Source organism: Myotis yumanensis, unplaced genomic scaffold, assembly GCF_028538775.1.
Source record: "Myotis yumanensis isolate MYYU_CA2020_CCGP unplaced genomic scaffold, mMyoYum1.0.hap1 SCAF_23, whole genome shotgun sequence".
Taxonomy (NCBI): Eukaryota; Metazoa; Chordata; class Mammalia; order Chiroptera; family Vespertilionidae; genus Myotis; species Myotis yumanensis.
Genome location: NW_027223774.1, coordinates 4,572,736 through 4,576,333, shown reverse-complemented (window position 1 = coordinate 4,576,333; position 3,598 = coordinate 4,572,736). Strand labels below are relative to the sequence as shown.

Below are 3,598 nucleotides of genomic sequence, written 5' to 3'. Positions count from 1 at the left end.
TTAGGGCAATAAAGAATTTTTTTAAAAGAATAAAGCAGAGTTGAATACAAGAGACACTTCTGAGCATTTCAGAAACTGCGGTCCATTGTGCAAAAGAACAGAAGCATTCAGTGTTGTCAGGAACGGTTTTTTTCCGAGGAAAACACATCTGAGTTTCAAAGGCTGCACAGCGGTTGGCCTTGTGATTAGCAGCAAAAAGCCTTCCAGGCAGAGAAAATCACATGGTTGAGGGCCCTGGGTCAGAAAAGAAAAAAGAGCCTGCGGGGCTGAAATCGAGGGAGGGAGTGAGCGAGAGAGAAATTACCAAATGGAAACCAAAACACGGGGACGAAGTTATGTAGGTCCCTGCCCGCCCGGTAAGAATTCACGTGTGTTTCCAGGGACACAGGACCATTTGCCACAGCACGGAGGGACCTGGAGAGCATTCTGCTGAGTGAAATAAGCCAGTCAGAGAGAGAAGTCTCACACGATCTCACTCAGAGGTGGAATCTGATGAACCAGATATACTGAAGATTAAAAATAGGCCCAGAGTCATAGAAGCATGAACAGGCTATTGAACCTCAGAGGGAAAGCAGGGGAGGGTGGGTGGGAAGAGATCAACCAAAGAACTTGTATGCACATAGGCATAACCCGTGGACACAGACAACTGGGTGGTGAGGGCCTGGGGGTGGGGGGTGGGGAGGGAGGACAGGAACGGGCTGGAAGAGGTGAATGGGAGAAAAAAGAGGACCTGTGTAGTATTTTCAACAATAAAATTTGAAATAAAAATAAAGCCCTAACCGGTTTGGCTCAGTGGATAGAGTGCCGGCCTACGGACTGAAGGGTCCCAGGTTCGATTCCGGTCAAAGGCATGTACTTCGGTTGCGGGCACATTCCCAGTGGGAGGTGTGCAGGAGGCAGCTGATCAATGTTTCTAACTCTATCCCTCTCCCTTACTCTCTGTAAAAAATCAATAAAAAAATATTTTTAAAATAAAAATAAAATAAATGAAAAGATCTTACGGATGCAGATCAGCAAACCAAATTTGACCTCCATCCACATCGACTTCACAAACACGAAAATGGCATTAGCCAGAGGTGCGCTTTGCCGCGCCGGCCACGAGGGGGCGCTCCGAGCAAGGCCATCTCAGGCAAAGCTGACCAGCTGTCTGCAAACATTCCCTTTTCCGGAGAAAGATGAGCCAAACCTGAACCGCGAAGGCCGGACCTGAAGGTAGAGAATGCTTTCAGAGCCGGGGTCCTGGGTTCAAGACCCGACGCCGCCACGTAGCCATTCCTTTTTTTTAATTCTCTCTCTCTTTTTTTCTTTCTTTCTTTTCTTTTTCTTTTTTTGCCATTTTTTTAGTATCTTCCATGTTTCGTTTTCTCCTGTTATAAAATGAGCCAATCAAACCCTGGTAAGTTTTGGGTAAATATGAGCTTTTTTTTTTTTTTTTTTAATATATTTTATTGATTTTTTACAGAGAGGAAGGGAGAGGGACAGGGAAGTCAGAAACATCGATGAGAGAGAAACATCAATCAGCTGCCTCCTGCACACTCCCCACTGGGGATGTGCCCGCAACCAAGGCACATGCTCTTGACCGGAACCGATCCCGGGACCCTTGAGTCCACAGGCCGACACTCTATCCACTGAGCCAAACCGGCCAGGGCAAATATGAGCTTTTTGTCGTTAAAACACCAATATCCTTAAAAGGGCGCTGGCGTGTCCGGGCCCCCAGGTGATCAAAGGACAGGTGCTGACTGCTTTCCTGGAAACTTCCCACCCCAGGTTGGTGTCTGTAAGATGCGGAATAGCATAGCTGAGAGGGAAAAAAAGGACAGAGTATTTCTAAAAAGAATGTGAAAAATGAAGTCACACAGGTTTGACTTTTTCCTCCTCCTCAGACCCTGCACTGGAAATTTCCAAGAGGGAGAATGTAGGCTCCAACATTTTCCCCAGATTTCTTTTATTCTATGCTTTGATTTAAAAATTTGATGAAATGTAACCAGTTCCAAATTTTTAAAATAACCTACAGGAGCGTGAACACACAGCCGTCCACTCGTGAACGACGCAAAGGCCTCCAGGTATGTCCTCTGAGATGCACAGGGAAGATGGACCGGCTCAGTCAGGGCCAGAATTGACCTTTGTCAAGGAAGCCACAGGCTACGCCGTGACTATTGTAGTTGGGAATTTTTATGGTTACTTTGGCGTCTGAATTTGTAGGACCTGCCATGCCGGCCTCCCCTGAGCTTGTCAGGTTTAGTATCTGGCCCCTTTTTCATCCACAGTAACTATAAGAATTATTATCGTTCTGGCCCGTGTGGCTCAGTTGGTTGGAGCATCATCCTGATACACCAAGGTTGTAGTAGGTTTGATCCCTGGTCAGGGCACATACAAGAATCAACCAATGGCCAAGGCCGGTTTGGCTCAGTGGATGGAGCGTCGGCCTGCGGACTCAGGGGTCCCGGGTTCGATTCCGGTCAAGGGCATGTGCCTGGGTTGCGGGCACATCCCCGGTGGGAGATGTGCAGGAGGCAGCTGATCGATGTTTCTAACTCTCTATCTCTCTCCCTTCCTCTCTGTGGAAAATCAATAAAATATATTTAAAAAAAAAAAATCAACCAATGAATGCATAGATAAGTGGAACAACAAATCAATGTCTCTCTCTCTCTCTCCTTTCTTCTCTCTCTAAAAATCAATCAATAAAAATTAAAATAAATAAGTATTTCTATTTTTCTCATAGTAAGTAATACTATCATCACTATTGCTTTTGTTATTTTTTAGAATGATAAATATTACTACTTTTTTCCAAACATTTTATTGATTGATGAGAGAGAAACATTGCTTTGTTGTTTCATTCATTTATGCATTCATTGGTTGATTCTTTTTTTTTTTCCATATATTTTATTGATTTTTTTTTTTACAGAGAGGAAGGGAGAGGGATAGAGAGTTAGAAACATCGATGAGAGAGAAACATCGATCAGCTGCCTCCCGCACACTCCCCACTGGGGATGTGCCCACAACCAAGGTACATGCCCTTGACTGGAATAGAACCTGGGACCCTTGAGTCCGCAGGCTGACGCTCTATCCACTGAGCCAAACCCGTTAGGGCGATTCTTTTTTTTTAATATATATATTTTTTTATTGATTTCAGAGAGGAAGGGAGAGGGCAAGAGAGGGAGAGAGATAGAAACATCAATGATGAAGTGCCTACAGCTCTTTTTGAATTTGTCCAGCAGGTCTTCTGGCTTGTACTGAAAGGCCCTTCCCAAAACAAACAAAAAAAAGAAAAAGAAACATCAATGATGAAAGGGAATCATTGACTGGCTGCTTGCTGCATGCCCCCTCCTACTGGGGACTGAGCCGCAACCCAGGCATATGCCCTTGACTGGAATCAAACCTGGGACCCTTCAGTCCGCAGGCCGATGTTCTATCCACTGAGCCAAACCAGCCAGGGCAATTGGTTGATTCCTGTATGTGTCCTGTCTGAGGGTCAAACCCACAACCTTGGTGTATTGGGATGATGCTCTAACCAACTGAGCTACCCAGCCAGGGTTACTATTATTTTTGAGTGACAGGCTTACAGGCCTTCAAGGACTCTACCCTAACCACTCTCCTG

At 45.3% G+C, this 3,598-nt stretch overlaps 1 non-coding gene across 1 annotated transcript; it reads left to right on the top strand.

Annotated features, from left to right (window-relative positions):
• Window positions 1-3,183: 3,183 nt before the first annotated feature.
• Window positions 3,184-3,246, top strand: LOC139000420 (U7 small nuclear RNA). The gene has a single exon (XR_011469596.1). It is a non-coding gene; the product is annotated as a U7 small nuclear RNA (small nuclear RNA).
• The last annotated feature ends 352 nt before the right edge of the window (window positions 3,247-3,598 follow it).